This window comes from Pongo abelii, chromosome 5, assembly GCF_028885655.2.
Source record: "Pongo abelii isolate AG06213 chromosome 5, NHGRI_mPonAbe1-v2.0_pri, whole genome shotgun sequence".
Taxonomy (NCBI): domain Eukaryota; kingdom Metazoa; phylum Chordata; class Mammalia; order Primates; family Hominidae; genus Pongo; species Pongo abelii.
The window spans coordinates 155,339,610-155,365,212 of NC_071990.2; the positions used below are offsets into that span (position 1 = coordinate 155,339,610).

The 25,603-nt window shown below is 34.3% G+C and overlaps 1 pseudogene; it reads left to right on the plus strand.

The window, feature by feature from the left end:
- The window catches only part of LOC129059835 (ATP synthase subunit a-like), an 89,248-nt pseudogene extending 65,858 nt beyond the window's left edge, over positions 1-23,390 (plus strand).
- Positions 23,391-25,603: the final 2,213 nt, after the last annotated feature.

Sequence of the window (25,603 nt, forward strand, 5' to 3'; positions counted from 1 at the left end):
AGACATCAAAATTAAAATGCATTAGAAACAATAACTACTTCACAAAATGAACTGCTTGTGTGTAAATCTAATAAGGCATTTGTGTTAGTCCGTTTTGCATTGCTACAAAGGAATACCTGAGATTGGGTAATTTATTATGTAAAGAGGTGTTTTTGGCTCATGGTTCTTTAGGCTGTGCAAGCATGGCACCAGTAACTGCTAGGCTTTTGGTGAGGTCTCAGGAAGCTTTTACTTATGGCATAAGGCACAGGGGGAGCAGACATGTCACATGGTGAGAGAATGAGCAAGAGGGAGGGGAGGAGGTGCCAGCCTTTTTTAAAAAACCAGCTCTCATGTGAACGATAGAGTGAGAACTCACTCATTTCCATGGCGAGGGTTCCAAGCCATTCATGAGGGATCTGCCCCCGTGACCCAAACACCTCCCTCCAGGACCCACCTCCAACATTAGAGTTAACATTTTAATATGAGATTTGGAGGAGACAAAAATCCAAATCATAACAGCATGAATAGGACTTATACACTGAAAAGTACACAACAGTGATGAAAGACATGAAAGAAGATCTACATAAATTAAGAAACTTACTTTGTTCATGGATTGGAAGATCCAACATAGTAAAGATGTTAATTATCCTCAAAAGTATATACAGGTTTAATACAATTCCTATCAAATCCCTGCAAGACTTTTTGTAGTTATAGACTAGACTATTCTAAAATCTATATAGAAAGACAGGGAAATTAGAGTAAATTTAACAATTTTGAAAAATAAGAATAAAGTAGAAGGAATTGGTTTACCTGATTTTAAGTGCTGGAGGCATAGACACATAAAGCAATAGAACAGAACACCAGAAATAGACTCTCATTAAATATGCCCAACCGACTTTTGACAAAGATGGTGCAAAAGCAATTCTACACAGGGAAAATAATAGCCATTTCAACAAATGCTGCTGGAACAATTAAACATTCATAGGCAAAAAATGAAACTCCACTAAGACTTAAAAGTTAACTAAAATGGGCCAAGCACGGTGGCTCACGCCTGTAGTCCCAGCACTTTGGGAGGCCGAGGCAGGTGGATCACCTGAGGTCAGGAGTTTGAGACCAGGCTGGCCAACATGATGAAACCCCGTCTCTACTAAAGATACAAAAACAAAACAAAACAAAAAACAGCTGGACGTGGTGGCAGGCACCTGCAATTCCAGCTACTTGGGAGGCTGAGGCAGAAGAATAGCTTGAACCCTGGAGGCAGAGGTTGCAGTGAGCCGAGATCGAGCCACTGCACTCCAGCCTAGGCAACAAGAGCGAAACTCCTACTCAAAAAAACGAAACAAAACAAAACAAAAAAACGTTAACTAAAATGGATCATGGACTTAAATGAAAACATAAAACATTTAGAAAAAGTTAGGATAACATTTTTGAAATCTAAGACTTGGCAATGAATTCTTAGGCATAACACCAAAAGCACAGTCCATAAAAGAAAAAACAACTGATCAATTTGACATTATCAAAATCAAAACCTTTTTTCTGCAAAGTACTTAGTTGAAAAGATTTTAGAAAACAAACTACAGAGTAAGAGAAAATATTTGTGAATATGGTGAAGGACAAATATCTAGAACATATATATGTATACATACATATACGCATGTATTTCTAAATTTAACAGTAAAAAAATCAATCCAACTAGAAAATAGGCAAAATATACAAAGAAAGAGTTCACCAAAGAAGAAATGCAAACGACAAATAAGCATGAAAACATGTTCAACGTCATCAGCTATTAAAGTGTGCAAATGAAAAGCACAATGCAGTATTTTTACACTCCTATCAGAATGGCTAAAATTAAAGAATAGTGACAATTACCAAATGCTGGCAAAGATTCGCAGAAATTAGGTCACTCATACATTGCTGGTGGAAATGGAAAACAATATTGTCACTCTGGAAAACCATCTGGCAGTTTCTTTAAAAACTAACCATGCAACTGCCATACAACCCAGCATTTAAACATCTGGGCATTTATCCCAGGAATATGAAAATGTATATTAACACTAAAACTTGTACCTAATTTACTTTTTATTTGTAGTAGGCCAAAATTGAGGACAACCCAAAGGTCCTTCAAGAGGTTAACACAGCTGTAGTACATTCAGCCATATAAAGGACAAAATACTAATCCATGCAGCAACCTGGATGAATCTCCAGAGAATTACAATGAATGGAAAAAAAAAAAAAGCCAAACCAAAAGGTTACATGCTGTATGACTCCTTTTACATCACATTTTTTAGATGACAAAATTATAGAAATGGAGAACACAGTAGTGGTTGTCAGGGATTAAGGTTAAGAAGTCAGTGAAGGTGAGTGGGGATTGGGTGTGGCTGTAAAAGGACCACATGAAAATGCTTGTTATGAACAATGTTCCATGTAATGTCAATATCTTGATTGTATACTGCACTATACATCTGCAAGATGTTGCCAATGCAGGAAGCTGGGTAAAGGGAACAAGATATCTCTCGGTACTATTTCTTTCAACTGCATGTTGATTTATAATGATCTCAAAAAAGAAAGAAACTACATATGTGGTTTGCCTTTTTGGCTCACATTATATTATCTATAAATTATAGTTATTTAAAAATAAATTATGGATAACAATGCATCTATATTAATCTATATCTATACTTATATTTTTAATTACAGTCATGTACCATATAATGATGCTTTTGTCAAAGAATTGCACCCACAAAGGTGGACCCATAAGATTATAACACCTTATTTTTACTGTACCTTTTCTAAGTTTAGATACACAAATATTTACCATTGTGTTACAATTGCCTACAGTATCCAATAGACTGCTGTATAGCTTTGTAGCCTGGGTGGGTAGTAGGCTGTACTGTCTAGGTTTGTGTAAGTACGCTCCGTGATGTTAGCAACTCAATGAAATTGTCTAAGGATGCATTTCTGAAAAAGTATTCCCGTTATTAAGTGATGCATGACTATATTGGAGAAAGGTTGGGTTCCAAAGGCTGCTCTAACTTTGTAGGCCAAATAGAAATAGACCTACCCTTCGAGTCATTCAAATAGAATGCCCTTCCCTTATTCACAGATGCACATTTCCTTGTTGAACCTCTCCCAAAATAGAACAGTGTGTTCTGTGCTAAGGTATCTAATGAGAGTAGTAGCACTCTCTTTATCATCCCATAGGTGTTCCAAAGAATTGCTTAATACCTTATTGCTTTGCCACTCATTTTCATTAGCAGAATTGAAACTTGAGCATGTACAATCATATGTTCTTCAGTAAAATTTGCTATTGGTAGCATTTTCAGCTTGCCTATCTTTTAACTTCTTGAACTTCCTCAGAATTAACATTTTACAAATAAGTTTCTAACTTTGGCGATAATCCTTTAGGCCCACACTCGAAAATGTTGTTATTTAATTAATTGCTTTCCTCACCCCTCGCTGATTATTGTTGATTAAATTATTTACATGCTGCATCATTTGCTCTGTTTTTCAAAATAGTTCTTACTCTGATAATTTTTCCCATAAGCCCAGGTAACATGTGTGATTTTTCTAATTCCTTTGGGCTTTTAAATGATCTCTACTTGCATTTTCATTTTAACTGCACTACCGATCTTATTAGCACTTTCAACCTTTTCATGGTTTTTCATATTCATTGGATGTGATGGGTTTAAATTATTTATAAAGCACCTCTACACTAAGGACAAAATGAGCACAGAGTATGATTAGAAACAGTGTGACAGAGGAGACAAAAATGACAGCATGCAAATTATAAGGCATTTGATGGCTGGCAGAGGTGATATTTCTCCTCAGGAAAGAATCTTACTTCCTAGCTATGAAAATTCATAATTTGAAATGTCATAATGTAGGAGGAGCTTCTATGGCCAATTTCATGAATCTGGTAACTAAGTTTTCTGGTTGCATTTAAATGAATAATTCCTTGACTTTATTTATATATCATTACCAATTTTGATTAATTTTCATTTATAGCCTGTTATTTAGAATGATGGCTAATTAAGAATATGGGCCTGATTACTGTTTTTTTTTTTAATGTTTTTTTTTCTTTTATTATTATTATTATTATTATTATTATACTTTAGGTTTTATGGTACATGTGCACAATGTGCAGGTAACTTACATATGTATACATGTGCCATGCTGGTGCGCTGCACCCACCAACTCGTCATCTAGCATTAGGTATATCTCCCAATGCTGTCCCTCCCCCCTCCCCCCACCCCACAACAGTCCCCAGAGTGTGGATGAAATTGGAAATCATCATTCTCAGTAAACTATCGCAAGAACAAAAAACCAAACACCGCATATTCTCACTCATAGGTGGGAATTGAACAATGAGAACACATGGACACAGGAAGGGGAACATCACTCTCTGTTTTTGTTTTTATTGTGGTAAAAAACACTTAACTTGGCCGGGCGCAGTGGCTCACGCCTGTAATCCCAGCACTTTGGGAGGCTGAAGCAGGCAGACACCTGAGGTCAGGAGTTTGAGACCAGCCTGGTCAACATGGGGAAACCCCATCTTTACAAAAGTACAAAAAATTAGCCAGGCATGGCAGTGGTGTATGACTGTAATCCCAGCTGCTTGGGAGGCTGAGGCAGGAGAATTGCTTGAACCCGGGAGACGGAGGTTGCAGTGAGCCAAGACTGCACCACTGCACTCCAGCCTGGGTGACAGAGCAAGATTCCATCTCAAAAAAAAAAAAAAAAGTAAAATAATGATAACAATAATAATAATAATAATAAACTGGAGTTAATCTTTAAGTCAGTTTTAGGAAATGATGGTTAATTTCATTTAAAAATCTCTTCTGTCTTCGGAACAGTTTCAGAAAATGATAAAGGTGGCAAATAAGATCATTAACCTCAAATATATAAACATCAAAGAAGGCTTATGTGATAATTATGAAGTATCATGGAGATATTTACCTCCTTACCTTGTTCATTACGTGAATCTATAAGGGTACTGGCCTGTAAGCCAGGGAACTAGAATTCTTGGGGGCATAGTACGAGGGTGGTTGTTTATCTTGTCTGCAAATCTTCAATTTTCACAAGATGAATGCCCTAAATATTTAAAATAACAACAACAATGCAACAATAATGGCAACAGCAACAGCAACAACAACAACAACAATAATTTAAACACCCAATAATGCGACTTGGCTGAGCTGTCTTTCCAGTGTGCCAGCATTTCCTTATTCTTCAGAATAAGAGATTTTTATTACCATCATGATAGCTGCTTTATGGAATATATCTGATTATATTTTTACAGTCCCAATACCCTTAGTTTTCCCGACTTTACCCATGAAAGCAAATAGAGCTGCTTTCTCAGTCCTACAATCTAGATGCTGGATTTCACAAGTATGCCTGTTCACTTGGGATATTAAGACATGTTGCTTAAATGTTCTTGTCCTCTTATTTATCAAGAAATGCGTCACATTTGCATTTATTCATTTTCACTTATCCTAAGCATATAAACTGGTACTATTGCCTTACATATATTATATCATAAATCCAACCTGCACCATGCTAAGCAGAGCACACTCAAGCTTTCCACTACAGGAAAAAAATACATGAGACAAAGGAATTCAGGCTACATCATCCCAGTTCAACAGCTGAAATGATATTCTTCAACTGTTACTGCTTGAAGCACAGGTAAGGTGTCACCAAACTTTGGTTAAGTTAATTACTTTTGATGACTAGCTTTCCTTTTGACAAGTATTTTAATAAAAGTCCCCCCTTAAATTTCTAAATTACATTTTAATTAATGTAATTTAGTCAAGTTACAAAACGAATCATACAGGAAATAATGCAACATAGTAATAAGAAAGTGAAAACCACCTTTAATCTATCCAAACAGATGTCTTACGACAACATTTTAGTGAACATGTTCCCAAAATGTTCTAGGAACACATGAACACACACATCTATATTCATAAAATGTATGACATCATGTTATACATGCTATTTTGTAACCTGATTTTTCAGATAAGATTTTATTACTAATATCTTTCCAAATTAATCAACAGGAATAAAACTTATGTCTTAATGTGCAGGTTTTTAATTTTTATTTTATCAATATCTCTTTCTATTTTTCACAAATATAATTTACACTGAAATGAACTTCCATTACATTTGTCTTTTGACTATTTCTTGGGGAAAGTTCCAGAATTGAAATTACCATACACTGAGCAGAAGTATCTCAGACTTTCCTTAAATCACGGTTTACAAAGAGTGAGTATCATTAATTATTGTTCTTTTCTCATCTAGAGTATGAGATTAGTTTCTCATTATTGTAATAATTTGTGTTCTTTGATTTCTAGAATCAAATGGTTAAACAATTATTTTTGTCCAACTGAATTAAATTTCATTTTATTTGTTCAAGTTTGCATGGCAATTTATAAGTGATGACCATATTTCAAGATATCAACTTTGTTTTATATATATGTACATATATATCTTTGTTATTATTTATCAGAATATATTAATTATATATTACCTATAATAGTTTATAAATTATCTGATTACATTATAAATGATAATTTATTGATTTGATATGTGTTTACTTAATTATGTTTGGAGTTAAACATTTTTATATATTAGTTGAACATTTATTATTCTTTTAAAACTTTTATATCATTTTCCAATTTTTTATATTGAATTGTAAGATATGTTATAACATTTGTAAGACATGTTATAATCAATTTATACTCAATTCTCTCTTGTCCTTTGATTTTTTTTGGTAAAAATGTGGGCATACATAGTTTATCATCACCATTCATCATTTAATTTTCATGTTATCATGTTTGTTCTTTGTTGTTTCTTCACGGCTTCTGGATTTAGGGCAACGATTTAATTCAAACATCAATAATAATAATCCTCTCCTTAGTTAAAATTTTGTTCATGATAGATAGCTTTGATTTTTAGAATGTTTAAATATTAAAAATATTTCAGCATAATGTTTTAAGTATTATCTTGATCACTGAGCTTTTTGGCATCCCCTCTAATTGTGCACAAGAGGTCAGTGAGGCACTTGCCTCATTCAGTTCATCCTAGCCCAGCCCTGGATTTGGAAGATCTCCCCTCTCAAAATTATAAAATTAATTACTTATGGGTTTTTAAATAGCTTTTATATTTTTACATTTAGTCATCTAAGGGCATCTGGAATCCTGAGACATAGAAGTAGCAAAAAAGGAATCTAGGTTTATATATTTTTTTCAATGGTTATCTTACTAATAGGCAAACCCATTAATTTAAATACCATGTTTAACAGGTAATAAACTGCTCATTTTTCTCTTTAGGAAAAAGAAAGACTTCAAGAAAAGCTGCATCTGATATTTTATTCATTAGTGGCTCCTTCACATTTTTCCTGAGGAATCAACCTTCCATTAATTTTTCAATCTATCTTATTGCTCGTAATAAAATATTTCATACAGATAAAATAATGCATACTGTTATTCACAAAATTAGTAACAATAAAAGGACCCCAAAGTGCCCATCACAGAGATTAAGATATAGATGATTATCCAGTCAATTGGTGAATTCATCCCTTTTGCCATTAACACCAACCTCCCCACCCCCATATATATGGCTATCATGAAGGGCTGTGTGTTTGTCATTCACTTAAATTTTAGCTTTACTATATAAACATACATTAATGTATGTATTTTATATTTAAATATACAACATTCTACATATTTGACTTTACATTTAAAAATATTTTTTGAACTGAGCGACATTTCTTTTGTTCAACATTATATTTGTGGCATTTATCCTTTTGAAGTGGTAGTTTATTCATTTTCACTACTAAATAGTATTTTAACACGTGAATATAAGATATGCCCAGTTTTCTTCCAATGACTAATGAGGCTGTATCTCATTTAATATCTTTCTGATCACACCCTCATGTCACCTAAAAAGGCTCATCTGTCATCCATCTGTTGGTCCCTGGAAGTAAACCCTTTCCTAAAAATAAGCGCCTGAAAGAGTAGGCTCACCTTTCAGGTGACTGTTTTCAAGCATAACAGAGGTTGTAAATGCTTCTGAAGGAGCTTCCCTTTTAGTATCTTGAAGACAGGGAAAATACAGATGAAAAGGATAAAACATAATTTCAGGGTATTAATTTATTTTTGTTCTTGGAAGGGGTTTAGATTTTGTCACTGATTTTCAAATTATCTCATGTAAGGCAATTTTTGTGATAAATGATGAGTAGAAGTGGCAAGTACATTTTAGCTTTCTCAAAACTTTCACCATACAAATGTTTCAACAGTATGGTGGTACTGTGAGATATTATGTATAGTAAAATATATTTTATACCATAAAAATGAATAAGACAATTAAAGAAACAAGGCTTATACTGAAAAATTCAATACTACTAAAGACACAAGTAGGTTATTTCATATGATATTTAAATATATAACACCTAAATTAATTGTATAAAAGCAATTTTCTATCTATAAAAAATCTTTCTAAAAGATAACACTATGAAAATATTCTAAAACAAAAATATAACTTTAAATGTATAAGTGGTTAGATGTAGGTTTTACTTTTTAAAGTAGCTATCATGTAAGCATTCCTTCTAACCAAAGATTTTCCAAGTTTTTTGGAAATTTGCCATAACTTTATCCTTTACCAACCAAATCATTTATCATGAATTGTACAACTGAAAACCATACTTAATGTTTACTACTTTCTAAGTATGTTCATTTATACAGAGACATACAATTCAGTAATTACATTTATATTATTGGCAGGTTTAACTAGTAAACAAGTTTTAAACATATATACAGAAAACAAATTTAAAAATCTGACAAATGATAAAATGTATTCATTAGAGCTAGTTTCAAATTTTTTGCTGCTTAGATGTGCCAAGTTCAAAAAAGACAGTCCACATTTCAACTTAGAAAATAATGATATTTAAATCAACTTATAATAATGAGCAAGATATGTAATTTGCATTGAACTTTCATTAAAAGGAATAATATCTAATATTTAATATGCTTTGCCCAAAAATGCATTATGTGGTTACAAAATTTAATTTTCATTTTGTCATGAAATAGCTTGTTTGCTTAGAGAATACCATTTTAGTAACCCAATCCATTCCCAGCAGAAATTTATATAAATCTAGTTTGTTAATTTTTATTTAATTCCTAAGCTCATTGATACATCTAGACGACATTTTTTGAATACCCATTATGCTAAGAGCAGTGTAGAAACCATTGTTAAGAAGGAAATGTAGGTGCAATTATTATTCTGGAAGAAGATCAATCTATTGTAATAAACACTCTAGGAATCAGGGAAAGAATTCTGATTTCATCACTTCATTAGTATGACATTCCATAATTTATTACATATCTTAACAACTTAATTCCTTGACTGATGAAATTGGAGAGATAAACTAAATAATCTCTAGTGCTTTTACATTTTCTATCTTTATAATGGTGGGGTTAGAGTAAATATAAAACATATCAAAGAAATCTTGAAATGATCACAGACGTAAGAAGGTAATTAAGTTGTAGGTACATATATTTGTAATTATGAACAGTAGGTGTTAAAAGAATTACATTTTATCCTTAAAAACAATATTTGAATCTGATACAACTGTGTCCATCTTGAATTTTACTTTTCATTTGCTCAGGCTGCCTGATTGCTATGTATACTATGAATTCATGGTATATATTGATTCAAACACAATGTAAGTTTACTTCCTGATCATGGAATAGATAGTGCCAATTGCTAAGCATATCTAAGGGGTTAGGGGCTTGGTAGGCTAGGGGTGTACTTCCATGCAATATTCCACAGATTCAGGCTGAGCAAGGCTGTGTGATCTACTTGGGAGTTCGCAGGTGGTCCTGAAAAGATGTCCGTGATAAGCAGCCAGCTGGACAAAAGATCAGGAGAAACGTCTCGGGGAAGATTTTATGAAACAGGCTTAGAAGTGATGCCTAGTATCCTAAGTACACTCCGTTGACTAGATTTAAGCCACATGCTCACACTGAACTGGAGATACCTGGGATATGATGTTCTTGGAGACAAACCATTTAAAAAATAACTATCTGCTATGGAAAGAAGAACATGAATATTTGATGGACAGCTAGTAATCTTTGTCATATCCTTGATTTTTTAAGCGAAATATTTTTGAGAAACTCTGAAAGTTATTCTATAAAACGGCAGTTTATAAAGTTTAGAATTTGAAATAAATATTTAATATTTATTTGATAATTTCTTAACAAACTCATAGGATTTTACCAAGAGTCAGATTATGTTTCAGAGTATGTTCTAACCAACCTAAGCAAGGAGCTCTTACCAGCTTTCTTTGTAAGGAAAAGTACTCCCCTGGTGACTGCCTATAGTCAATTTACAGTTAGCCCGCTGGATCCATAGGCTCCCATCTGCAGATTTTACTGATACAAAATATTTTGGAAAATAATAATAAATAATAATGCAACAATAAAAAATAATGCAAACAAGGCCAGGCACAGTGGCTCACACCTGTAATCTTAGCATTTTTGGGAGGCTGAGGTGGGAGGATTGCTTGAGCACAGGAGTCAGAAACCAGCCTGCGCAACATGGCACAACTCCCTCTCTACCAAAAATTAGCTGGGTGCGGTGACACACATCTATAGTCCCAGCTACTTGGGAGGCTGAGGTGGGAGGATTATCTGAATCCAGGAGGTCAAGGCTGCAGTGAGTGCAGATTGTGCCATTGCACTCCAGCCTGGATGACAGAGTGAGACCCTGTCTCAAAATAATAATAATAATAATAATAATAATAATAATAATAATAATAATACAAACAAAAATACAATAACAACTATTTACACCGCATTTAACATTTTATTAGGCCTTATACGTAATCTAGAGATGATTTAAAGTACATGGGAGAATATATATAGGTTATAAACAAATACCATACCATTTTACATCAGGGACTAGAGCATCCATAAATTTTGGTATCCACTGACTTGTCCTGGAACCAATCCCCTGCAAATACCCAGGGATGACTGTAGACTGCTGAAGCTTGACAGGAGGAAGACCTGTAGGTAAACCTTGACCAGGTCCATGGTCTGTCTCTGTCAGTGGTTTTCCAAAGATAGGGCTTCAGCCACACTATATTTTTCCAGGCAGGATGTAAGGAATATTCCTGCCCCTCCCATTTATCCCACCCTCATTTCCCCCATCCACCTTTTTACACTGAAATTGAAGCATTACTGAAGCCCAGGGTTCTAATCTGTGATGTGCCATGACATAACCTTGACAATTAAGCTTGATGAAGCTAAGTTTCCTCATTTGTAAAACAAGAAGATTGTTCTAAATGAACTCAGTGGTTGTTGCCAGAGTTAAATTTGAGTCACAAAGGGAAAACCAGAGTCAATAAGCAAAATTCTGTTCTGCTGATTTTGAGTCCTATTTTGTCAGATTCAAGACTTCAGCAATTCTTTTGCATTGCCAAAGTTAGCTAACAGACATCAAATCTGATTATCTTCTGAATACCCAAGCATTCTCTGCAGTTTGAAATTAAAAGACACTTCACATCCTGTAATATTTCATATTGGTATTGATTTTTTTCTTTCTAATAAACTGGGAACTTTGCTTAAGTTTGCAGAAATCAACAATTTTATGATTCACTGTAACCCTCCTTAAACTGATTTCTTAAATAACTGTGTCCTATTTGGTTGGAAAATGTTATTGAGGCTGTAGAAGATTCGATGATGCCTGTGAGACTGATGCGTCATCACTAAATATTCTGCAGGGTAGGCATGGTGCAGTGGCTCATGCCTGTAATCCCAGCACTTTGGGAGGCCAAGGCGGGCGGATCTTGAGGTCAGGAGATTGAGACCATCCTGGCTAACACGGTGAAACCCCGTCTCTACTAAAAATACAACAAAAAGTAGCCAGGCGAGGTGGCGGGCACCGGCAGTCCCAGCTACTCGGGAGGCTGAGGCAGGAGAATGGCATGAACCCGGGAGGCGGAGCTTGCAGTGAGCCGAGATCCTGCACTGCACTCCAGCCTGGCTGACAGAGCGAGACTCCGTCTCAAAAAAAAAAAAAAAAAAAAAAAAAAAAATATATATATATATATATATATATATATATTCTGCAGGGTAAAACAGAAGGGGAAACAAGCAAATTTCTGAGCAATTCTTTTTTAACAATACTCACAAATATATGTGTGTTCATGCATAAATGCCCACATACACATTTCATTACCTTTCCCTAAACATTTCAGGTTGAACTCAGAAATGTAATTTTATTTTGAATAAATTAAATGTGTGTAAATACACTAGAAAATACCATCTCAGTAGATTTACATCCAGATACGTTGTTAACAGAAGTCATGTTCCTTTTCCCTCCCTCGTGCACAATCCTCAGTTCTTCCACTGAAAGAATCTATACGATAATAGTGCCAAATCAGGTATCCCCATTGATAATTACAGTGAGCTTTCCTTTAGAAATGTTTAGGCCAAACTGGAGTAAAATGGTGAACTCTGTTTTTAATAGAAGTATGCACATATATTTGTAGGTGTTGTGTTATTTAGATACTGTGTCTACACGCATTTTTAAACATAATCATTACATAATCACCTGGGTTATTTATTCGTTCTTCTAGACTATAAGCCAAATTTCTCAGTCATTAGACCTATTTTTGCTGATAGAAAAAGCTCCACTCTGAATTGACTTTGCCTGGCTTTCATTTGGCAATTATCTGTTAACCTTGCCACAAAGACAGCTTTTAAGAAATTGGCACCATACTGTGGTTTTAATACAGTATTAAAAATGGTCACAATAAAGGTAATTAATAGAGCATCTTCAAAAGTTTAGGTTTTTTTTCTTTTTTAGCAGTCAAATGTTACAAAGATTTATGAAATAAAATATTACTATTTCTCTCAGCGCCATCCCCCGGAGGTGTCCAATGCTAACAGACTAGTATAAATAGTATCATTCTGCATCCACACCTTTGTTCATACAAACAAATGCCAGTATGCTCACATGCATGGAAACACACACACACACACACGCCACACCACTTATTTATTGCTTGGCTGTTGTTCACTGAAGTATTAGGGCTAGACAGCAGAAAGATCATTTAGGAAAGTATTTCAACAGTTGTTACGAAAATGAAGCGGCAGTAGGATTGCGAAGTTGGAGAAAGATCAAGCAAGCAGACGGGAGACAGCATTGAAAGGAATAATGATTAAATGAGAAAGGGAGGTGGAGAGGATGCAATGTGTTGGTGACTGTGTCAATGCTCTTAACATTTTAAACAGAAGTAAAAAGTTATGAGCAAAGTCAATAAGAAAATGACTGTTTAATTTTGAATATGTTCATAGGAATGACTAAGTGATTTTAAAGCCATGGGAAAATAAGTTAAAGAAGCATTTAAATACTATGAGGAAACATCGAAGTCTTGTACTTGATAAAAAAGTTATGTTGAACTGATCATACGCTTGGCTCAACATAATTTGAAAAATGATTAAAATGTCATTTCATTTTGCCACCACAACACAAGCTCCATATAATGTAACCAGATCATTAAAAGAATGGGACTGCTTAAATTAAATGACAAGTTTGAGGCTTAGAACATGATGTACTTAATTTTATTTTTTTCTTTGAGTTAAAAATATCAATGTTAATCAATTATGGCAAGATAATAACCTGACTTATACAATGATTTGATTTCATTTTATTGACTTCTATTAATTCTACTGAAAATTTCATTTAAAATAATTGTTTTAATCCAAACCTGAGTAAACCCTACATATCTTTTTGCAAATGCACAAATCAATATTTTAGCTAATAAATAAGTTTTTACATGAGGGTTCATATTTATTCACTTTGGAAAACACAGCTTTTAAGTTTGGCTTGAAACACATATATTGTTTTTGCATGAAACAACATGAGGTAGCTTTGTCATCATACAATGTAAGAATACAAATGGAATCAAGTTCTCAATAATTAGGGAGGGAGAAGACTGTTTCTACCACATAAAGTATCTTCGAGCAAATTCAAAAAAACCACCTACTGTAGGTAAACAAAGTGTCATTTAATCGTAGTTTAGCAAGTGAAAGTTATTTTATACGGAAAAGAGATCTCTGTAAGTGAGTGCATCCTATTCCCAGGGTAATCAATTTACATGTGGAGCAGAGATTTTATTCCCATCCCATTTGCCCCTTCAGCTAGACGCTCTTGTGTAGCAAAAAATATGTACAACCATATATAATGGTTCTTCTAGGGAAGGAATAAATAGTAAATTTAATTTTAAAATATAATGAAAAGCAGGATGTACTCACTAAATAGTTATGCAAATTAGAATCACTTCTATAAATTAAATGATAAACAATGTATATATAACAACTTCTTATGCAAATTAGTATTGCTTCTATAAAATGTTGACCCTGAGACTCTGAAAATATTACTGCATCCATGGGTAGTGTAGTGTGTCCTTTCTTAACTCCCTGTATTAATCCAGGTTATCCAGAGAAACAGAACCCATAGAAGGTTATCTATCTATCTATTTATCTATCTAGCTATCTAGCTATCTATCTATCTATCCTCTATCTATCGAGAGAAAAAGAGACAGAAGGAGAGAGGAGAGAGATTTATTTTAAGCAGTCGGTTCACATGATTGTGGGGGAGCTGGCAAATCTTAAATGAGAGCAGGGAAGAGTTAATGTTGCAGTCTCAGTCTGAAAGTCTGGAGGCAGAAATCCAACTTCCAAAAGGGACCTCAGTTTTTTTCTCTTAAGGCCTTTAACTCATAAGATGAAGTTCAGCCACATTTATGGAGGGTAATCTGCTTTACTCCATGTCTACTGATTTAAATAATTAATTACACCACCATACTTCCCAATGAAGTATACTTTCCATGAAATTTATTTTTCATACTTTCCATGAAATTTATTTTTTAGCCAATTTTCTCTAGAGACATATCCATTCTTCTGAAAATCTCAGTTCACATTAAGTATACTACTTCCCCCTTCCCCTCTCTTTCCAAAAGCCCCAGTTGTACAAGTTTAAGTACCTTTGATGAGAGTATAAATTTCTTTTCCAAAAACACTTCATGGATAACTAGGCATCAAAATGCTTCTCATATATAAATTGAGGACATATCATTCTGTGTCTAAATCCATTTTAGAAGTACAGTTTTCAAACTTAAATCAATCAGTGCCTGCTTTAAAAAATACACATGTATGTTTTTCTTCTTTAAACCAATAGGCCATTAATTGAAATTTACTTTTCTCATGAAAATTGTTTTAGATAAGTGGATTATAGTTCTACTTTTAGACAAACATAATTTTTCAATCTTATCCTGAAACTTTGAAAAAAATCTAGTTGATATAAAAATTAGTTTACAGATTTCATTTCTTTGTTAAATATAATTTAATGCAACCTTTTATTTAAAAAAAAAATCATCCTTGATACTGCTGAGAAAAACACCATAATTCCAAGTTACAGTCTGCTGTTCTAAGCTTACATGGATAAAAAGAAATCCTGGAATGACAGAGCAAATTCAAAGCACAAGTGTGCTCTCATTCTACTTGATTCATTGGAAAACTCTTTAAAAATTTCCCTGTATATTCCTGACTCTGGCATGTTTATACCTTGACCCCATAGCCACTGATTGCGTGAGAGATCTTGAAATTGCATACATTGATGGAAGATTTATTGCAAGAATTCCCCCCAGTTGTTCAAACTTGTTTAAATACTTGTCCTTTGCAACATGACTTTTCAGCTCCTGACTCTGGGCCGTCCTCGTCGCTTGCTTTTGTCAATAGGATGGTACTAAATGTGACCTAAAAAGAAACTTGGCAAAGTACTTCCAAATGTTGCCTTTTGCCCCTTGTTGCTCTTGAAATTCAACCACTGACTAAAAAACAGTTTTCTAGATGTTAAGAGTCTCATGGCTATTCACACCCATCACCCAAGGTGACAGCCAGATATATTAGAGTGGCCATCCTAGATGGCCAGCTAAGCTACTAGCCAACCCTGTCAGCTGATCATTGATACCTTAGCAAGTCCAGAAAAGATCAGTCAAACTTGACCGTACAGGCAGATTTGCCCAATTGATAGTGAACTCATGACAAATGCTAAATTCCTATTGCTTTAATCACTGGGATTTGGGGTAGTTTATTATATAGTAATAGCGAACATTTTACATGGACTTTGCTATAGTCTCAGAAAAACATTTAAACTTACTCAACTGGCTTCCAGCATGAAGCCATGAATCTGATTCCAGCATGAATCTGAAGATTCCTCTGCAAATCAGGAGTACTGATTTAAATTACAAAGGACATCATATTGACAATACATTTCCCCAATTAACATCCAATCTTACCACTCACATGCAAAATACATGAGAGACTCAAACACTCATCTCCAATGTAAGATAGAATTTTGCCATTTTGCTTGTGGCTGGGACTACAGGCACACACCACTGTGCCTGGCTCATACTGTTTTAATTAGGGTAGCTTTGTACATGTTTTGACATCAGGAAGTGTGAGTCCTTTAGTTTTTTCTTTTTTTTTTTTTTTCTGCAAAAAGTGCCATTTGGATTTTGGTAGGAATTGCATTGAAACTGTAGATTGCTTTGGGTAGTATAAATATTTTGACAATATTAAATATTCCATATATGAACAGGGAATGCCTTTCCATTCACTTATGACTTTAATTTCATTTAGCAATATTCTACAGTTTTCAGTATACAAGTCTTTTGCCTGCTTGGTTAAGTTTATTCCTAAATATTGTATTATTTTTTATGCTATTAGAAATGGTATTGTTTTAATAATTTTCTTTTTGGATTATTAATTGTACATGTATTAAAAACTACTAGGCCAGGTACAATGGCTCATGCCTGTAATCCCAGCACTTTGGTAGGCCAAGGTGGGCGGATAAGGAGGTCAGGAGTTGGAGAGCAGCCTGGCCAACATGGTTAAACCCTGTTTCTACTAAAAATACAAAAATTAGCTGGGTGTAGTGGTGCACGCCTGTAATCCCAGCTAATTGGGAGGCTGAGGCAGGACAATCGCTTGAACCTGGGAGGTAGAGATTGCAGTGAGCCAAGATCACACCACTGCACTCCAGCCTGGCGACAGAGCAAGACTCTGTCTCAAAAAAACAAATAAACAAAAACTACTAATTTGGAGGTGTATTTGGAGATATATTTTGTATCTATAACTTTAATTTGTTTATTGATTCTAATAGATAAATTTGTGGAATCTTATGGTTTCTACGTGTAAGATCGTATCATCTGCAAACAGATAATTTTACTTCTGCCTTTTCCATTTGGATTTATTTTCTTTCTTTCTCTATCCTAATAGCTCTAAGACTTCCAGTATTATGTTTAATAATAGTGGTAAGAGTAGGCATCCTTGCCTTGTTCTTGATCTTAGAGGAAAGCTCTGAGTTTTTCACCACTAAGTATAATGCTAGCTGTGGGCTTTTCATATACAATATTTATTATATTGAGGTAACTTCCTTCCATTTCTAACGAGATGAGTTTTTGTACCATGAAACGGTGTTGAATTTTGTCAAATGCTTTTTCTGCATGATTTGAGATAATCATGTAGTTTTTGACCTTCATTCGATTAATGTGCTTTATACATTGATTTTCACAAGTTGAACTATCTTTTCGTTGCAAGATTATATTAATATTCCATTTGTTTATGGTTGTATAATTCTTTTAATGTACTTGTGAATTTGATTTGCTTGTATTCTGTTCAGAATTTTTGCATCAATACTCATCAGGGGATATTGGCCTATAATTTTTTTTTTTGGTAGTATCTTTGTCTGGCTTTGGGTAATACTGGCCTCATATAATGAGAAAATGTTCTCCCTTCTTCAGTTTTTGAAAGACTTTGAAAATGATTCTGTTAATCTCTCTTTAATGACTGATAGATTTTGCCAGTGGAGCCATCTGGTCCTGCCATTTTTATTGTTGGAAGGTTTTTGTTTATTGATTCAATCTCCTTACTATTTATAGGTCTATCCAGATTTTTTATTTCTTCGTGATTCAATCATGGCAGGTTTTACGTATTGAATTTATCTACTTCTTCTGGGTTGTCCAATTTGTTGGCCTATTGTTCATGATAGTCTCATAAATTCGTTTTATTTCTGTGGTATTGTGATGTCTCTTTTACTTCTAGTTTTTGTTATTTGAGTCTTCTTTTATTTTTTAATTAGCCTAAAGATTTTTTCTATATGTTGTTCTTTTCAAAAAACCCTTTCTTGGTTTTGCTGATTTTTTTTATATTGTTTTCTATTCTGTATCTTGTTTGTTTCTGCTCTAATGTTTATTATTTTCTTTACTGATTATCTTATGGAAGTTCTATTGTATGTAACAAATTGCTTTTCTCATACTTCTTTCAGGATTCTCTCTTTGTCTTTGACATTTGACAGTTTGATTATAACCTGCCTTGATATTGGCCTTCTTGAGTTTATCCTAGTCACAGTACATTGAACTTCTCAAATGTGAATGTTCATTTCTTTCCTCAGATTTGGGAAGTTTTAGGCCACCATTTCTTCCAATAAGCTCTCTGCCCCTTTTCCTATTTTCCTTCTGATACATCCATAATTCACGTATTGGTCTGCCTGATGGTGTCCCATAAGTTCCTTAGACTTTCTTCACATTTCTTCATACTTTTTTTTTGTTCCTCTGAATGCTAATTTCAGATCATCTGTCTTTAAGTTTGTTGATTCTTTTTTCTACATGATCAAGTCTGTTGTTAAACATTTCTAGTAAATTCTTTAAGTTATTGCATTATTCAGCTTCAGAATTTATTTGGTTCTTTGATATAGTTCCTATCTCATCGTCAGTGCATTATTTTCCTGATTCTGTTTACTTGTCTGTCTGTTCTCTTTTAGCTCATTGAGTTTCTTTAAAATGGTTGCTTTGAATTCTTTGTCAAGTAGTTCATAGATCTTCACTTCTTTAGGATACTTTTCTGGAGGTTTCTTTTTCTTTTGATTTGATCAGATTTTCCTGTTTCTTCATATGTCTTGTTAAATTTTACTGGGATTTTGGCACTTAAAACAAAACAGTTACTTCTCCCAGTCTTCAAGGACTGGATTCACAGAGTGGAAGAGCTTCACTACTCAATCTAGCTTAACATTTTGGAGCCCTCTCCAACTTTTTCTGGAGACATGACTTCTCTTGGCTTGCAGATCTAACTTTCCAATTAGAAAAGTTGCAAAGTTTATTTTTTAGCATCTCGTATTCTCTTCCTCCCTCTGGTGTCTGTCTACAGTAGTCCAGGCTCTATTGTGTTTCAAGAACCCACCAATCTCTCCTTTGTTCTCAGAAGCCTCCAGCCATGCAAATTATGCCAGTTCTCCATCAATGCTACAAATCAGGCAAAACAGAAACCAGTTCCTTCTGCACCTCCCAAACACCAGGACATTGAACATTAGACCCACTCTTTACATTTCCTCACAAGAGAATAGCTGTAAATTGAACCTTTTCTCCTGGTTATTCCTAGCTGTGCCAGATTAAGGAAGGGCCATCAAAGAGAAAATGCAATGGTTTTTCTTACCCCTTCCAATGTGGCTATTCTTGGCTTTTTTGCTTGCTTGGTGGATTACAAATTCTTAACTGGTTTCTGAAGTTTCTATAGAAGCTTTTTGGAAATATATTGCTGTTAGATCAATTGTCTTTGGAGGAAAACGGTCTGGGGCTTTCTGTTCTACCAACTTGTTAACATCATTCCTCACATACAATTATCTTGTGTTAAAAAGTGTACCTGAATTGAAAATATTTTTTGTCTTAATACAAATATTTCTTATCTTAATTCTTAAGCTATCTAAAAACATTTTAATGTACATATTTATAAGGGAGAATTGCAACAAAATATTTCAATGGCCAAAATTAATTCAAGGTATATTGAATTTTATACAGTTTTAAATTATTTGATTTCATGTTTCTTTACTAGTTATTATTTAGTTCAGTTTGTGAAAGGAAAATAAATCTTGGGGTCCCAAACTCACTAAGCTAAAGGGAAAAGTCAAGCTGGGAACTGCTTAGGGCAAACTTGCCTCTCATTCTACTCAAAGTCACCCCTCTACTCACTGAGATAAATGCATATCTGATTGCCTCATTTGGAGAGACTAATCAGAAACTCAAAAGAAGGCAACCATTTGTCTCTTATCTACCTATGACCCGGAAGCCCCCTCCCTACCTTGTTTGTCCTGCCTTCACCTTGAGTTGTCCCACCTTTCTGGACTGAACCAATGTACATCTTACACATATTGATTGATGTCTCATGTCTCCCCAAAATGTATAAAACCAAGCTGTGCCCCTACTATCTTGGGCACATGTATCAGGACTTCCTGAGGCTGTGTCATGGGTGTGTGTCCTCAACCTTGGCAAAATAAACTTTCTAAATTAATTGAGACCTGTCTCAGATTTTTGGGGTTCGTAGGTTCCATGGGGTATTTCATAGTGTAACAGCCCTTTCAAAGTTTACTTTGAATGTACTTGATTATAATATAGTCTCAAAAATCTCAAAAGTCTAATGGACCTTGTAAACTATTCAAATAAAAAATGAAGAGTAATATGTTTTTATACTTTTAATATTAGTTTTAGCTGATTATTTAAACCTTATATTTTAAAAAATGATTAATATTAAAATGAAGAAAAAGACAACATTTTACCACAATATAGAAATTCTTATACAATCTTTATCTGTGCACTACACTAAAATTATTAAATGTTTAATTTTTAACTTATACCATATTAACTAAAATTGATAATAAACTATTTTTTCCACTAGGTAAAATATCACAGCAAGGCTTATCTCATTGGGATGTTTTATTTATTTGTATGTTGCTTTCGTGTATCAAAACATTAAGTAATACAGGATAATGCAAAGTGGAATATACATCAAAAAGTGTATTTTATTAAACATTAGTTTTATTTCTAAGTTTTTTATTCTGTGGCTGTATAAAGCATAGTCATGCATTACTTGCTCTATTAAATCTATTTGTCTGAATAAATTTTGCAAGGAAGGAGTAGAGACCAACACATAATATAAGATTAAGAAGATTTTATTTATTTGTTGAATTTCCGAATCATTTAGCTTTATTTTGGAACAAGAGATGCAAAGACTGTCACTTATGCTCAAAGTGTAACATAAAATATTGCCAAGTTTGAATTTCATGATGATTTATTACGAATATATTTGCTTCCTCTTTTTATAATCCCCTTTAAATAACATAATGTGTTGAATTAATAAATTATCCATTTACTAAAAAAATCAGTAAATTATCTATAATGTATTGAATAAATTATCCATATTAATAAATTATCCATGCCTGAATTGACTTTGCTAATAACCTCTTTATAACAACTTTAATCCTCATCATCAATGGGACTAAATAAAACAATTTTATCAAGTTGTACATTTGACAACAACATTATGTAAGCATACACAGTCTGTGCATAGAAGATAATGGCTATAATACAAACTGGCTTTACCTTCCAAAAGAATTTTGGTTATAAGTGTGTCAGTTGACAAAAATGATGAGACAGGTCTCAGTCATTTTAGGAGGTTTATTTGCCAAAGTTAAGGATGCACTCCCAGAAGACAAGTCTATCCCTTTCTCTGAAGATGGTTTTGAGGGCTCCAAATTTAAAGGGAGAAAGGAAGGAATTGAACCCCAAAAACTGGTTTCAAGCCAATCTCATAACTTCTATGACTTTTTCCATGAGATATTGGTAAAACTATTACATAACTTTGTCAAAGTTAATTTATAGGTTAAAACTCTATGTGTCTTAATGGCTCATCCATTTCAATGAGGTCTTCAAGATGCTATATCTCCTACTATAGAAGAATTACTTAATTTTAATGACCACACTCTTATAATTGTTTTACTAATTAGTTCTCTGGTTTTCTATATTATTTCCCTCATAGTGACAACAGAATTAACACACACCAGCACTACAGATGCCCATGAAGTAGAAACTATATGGAATATCTTACCTGCCTGCTATTACCCTAATTTTAATTGTCCTCCCATCTCAGCATATCCTATATATGATAGATGAAATTAATAACCGCTTTCTCACTGTCAAAACAATTGGCCATCAGTGATATTGAATTTATGAATATACAGATTATGAGGACTTAGGCTTCGATTCTTACATAATCCCTACAACAGACTTAAAACCAGGAGAACTACAACTCCTCAAAGTTGACAATCGAGTAGTTCTCCCAGTAGAAATTGCTATTGTGTATTAATTTCATCAGAAGATATTCTACACTCATGAGCTGTCCCATCACTGGGCCTCAAAACAGATGCCATCCCCAGGCGCTTAAACCAAATGATCTTGACCACCACATGGCCAGGCCTTTACTATGACCAATGCTCAGAAATCTGTGGACCCAACCACAGCTTTATACCCATTGTTCTAGAATTAGTCTCCCTAAAATGCTTTGAAACCTGATCTACATCCATACTCCAATGTCACTGTAAAGCTAATTAGCATTAACCTTTTAAGTTAAAGATTCAGGATTCTAAACTCCCCTGCAGTAAAATGCCCCAACTAGACACATCCATGTGACTCATTACTATTTTATCCATAATCATAACTCTATTCATCATTTTTCAATTAAAAGTCTCAAGTTTTATTTACCCTTTGAATCCCACACCAAAAGCAATTAAGACGCAAAAACACTCAACCCCTTGAGAATTAAAATAAATGAAAATTTATTTGCCTCGTTCATTACCCCAACAAATATTAAGTCTACCTATGGCAATCTTAATTATTTTATTTCCCACTCTGCTACTTCCCACCCTTAGCCATTTAGTCAACAACTGACTGACCTCTATTCAACAGTGACTAATCCAACTTGTATTTAAACAAATAATAACAATGCATAATATCAAGAGACGAACCTGATCCCTTATGTTAATTTCCCTGATTCTCTTTATTGGTTCAACTAATCTTCTTGGACTTCTACCTCATTCATTCACACCAACTACTCAATTATCAATAAACTAAGGGATAGCAATTCCTTTGTGTGCTGGAGCAGTGATCACCAGCTTCCACTTTAAGAAAAAAGCTTTCTTAACCCACTTCCTTCCATTTCCTACCACAAGGCACACCTATCCCACTTATCCCCATATTAGTAATCATTGATACTATTAGCCTATTCATTAAACCAATAGCACCAGCTTTATGATTAACAGACAACATTACAGCCATCCACCTACTAATGCACTTAATTGGAGAAGCTACTTTAGCATTATCAACTATTAGTTTACCCACAGCTTCAATTACATTTATTATTCTAGCTTTACTAACCATCCTCGACTTTGCTATAGCCCTTATTCTAGCCTATGTCTTTACACTCCCAGTAAGCCTCTGCCTACACGACAGCACATAATGATCCACCAAACTCATGCTTACCACATAGTTAACCTTAGCCTCTGACCGCTAACGGGAGCCCTTTCAGCACTACTGATAACATCCAGCCTAGCCATATGATTTCATTTTAACTCTACTCCTCTCCTAACTAACTCTAGGCCTATTAACCAATACATTAACAATACATCAATGATGATGTGATGTTATCCAAGAAGGCACATTCCAAGGCCACCATACATCAATCATCCAAAAAGGCCTTCGATACAGAATAATCTTACTTGTTATTTCAGAGGTGATTTTTTCCACTGGCTTCTTCTGAGCATCCTACCATTCTAGCCTAGCCCCGACTCCAGAACTAGGGAGATGCTGGCCTCCAACAGGCATTTACCCTTTTAACTCTCTAGAAGTCCCTCTCCTTAATACATCTGTTTTACTTCCATCTGGAGTTTCAATTATTTGGGCTCACCACAACTTAATAGAAGGTAACCAAAGTCACATACTTCAGGCACTGTCCATCACAATTGCCTTAGGTATTTACTTTACACTTCTATAAGCCTCAGAGTATTTTGAAGCCCCTTTCACTATCTCTGGCAGGGTTTACGTCTCAATATTCTTCATAGCTACAGGCTTTCACGGATTTCATGTTATTATTGGATCAACATTTCTTACTGTCTCCCTATTCCGCCCACCAAAATTTCACCTTTCATCCTACCACTATTTTGAATTTGAAGCCACTACCTGGTACTGGCACTTTGTAGATACAGTACGTCTATTCCTATATGTTTCTATCTATTGATGAGGATCTTACTCTTTTAGTACAAAATAGTACAATTGATTTCCAAACAATTAGCTTTGGTATTATGTGAAAAAGAGTAATTAATCTAACATTAGCCCTAGCAACTGACACCTTACTGACACTCTTACTAGTAACAATCGCATTTTGATTCCTACAACTTAACATCTATACAGAAAAATCCAGCCCCTATGATTGTGGGTTTCACCCAATAGGCTCTACCCGCCTCCCCTTTTCCATGAAGTTTTTCCTAGTAGTCACACATTTCTCCTCTTTGATCTAGAAACTTCCCTACTACTACCCCTACCATGAGCTTTTCAGACAACTGACCTAAAATTAATAATTAGTACAGCCCTCATATTAATTATCATTTTAATCTTAGGCTTAGCCTATGAATGAACCCAAAAAGGATTAGAATGAACTGAGTTGATAATTAGTTTAAGTCAAAATAAATGATTTCAACTCATTAAATTATGATAGATTATAATGACCAAATGCCCTCTATTTATATTAACATTACATTACCTTTTATTATGTCTTTAATAGGAGTAATAATCTATCGATCCCACCTGATATCATCCCTACTATGCCTAGAAGGCATAATACTATCAATATTTATCATAAGTACTCTCATAACTTTAAACATACATTTCACACTAGCATCCATAATACCTATTATCCAATTAGTTTTGGCAGCCTGTGAAGCCGCTGTAGGTTTAGTCTTACTGGTTATGTCCTCCAGTACCTATGGGCTAGATTATGTACAAAGCCTGAATTTACTCCAATGTTAAAAATTATTATCCCAACTATTATACTACTTCCAATAACATGATGCTCTAAGAACTCTATAATCTGAATTAATACAGCCTCCCACAGTTGACTCATCAGTCTCATCAGCCTGCTATTCTTCAACCAATTTAATGATGATTCATCCAACTTCTCATTAACTTTCTTTCCTGATCCACTGTCATCACCCCTTCTAATTCTGGTTACTGAATTCTAATACTGGTTACTGCCCCTTATAATTTTAGCAAGCCAATATCATCTACCCAAAGAATCACTCCTAAAAAAGAAGCTTTATATCTTAATGTTAGTTTCTCTACAGATATCTTCAATTATAACATTCACAGCCACAGAACTAATCACATCTTACATTCTCTTTGAAGCCACGCTAGTCCCCACCCTAATTATTATTACGCGTTGAGGTAATCAAACAGAACGCCTTAACGCAGACTTATACTTCTTATTTTATACACTGGTAGGATCTTTACCTTTGCTCGTAGCACTTATCTATACTCAAAATGCATTCAGCTTACTAAACATATTAATAACAACATATACTTCCCAAGAATTGGCAACCTCCTGATCCAGCAACCTTCTATGACTAGCATACATCATGGCATTTTTGGTAAAAATGCCTCTCTCTGGACTCCACCTGT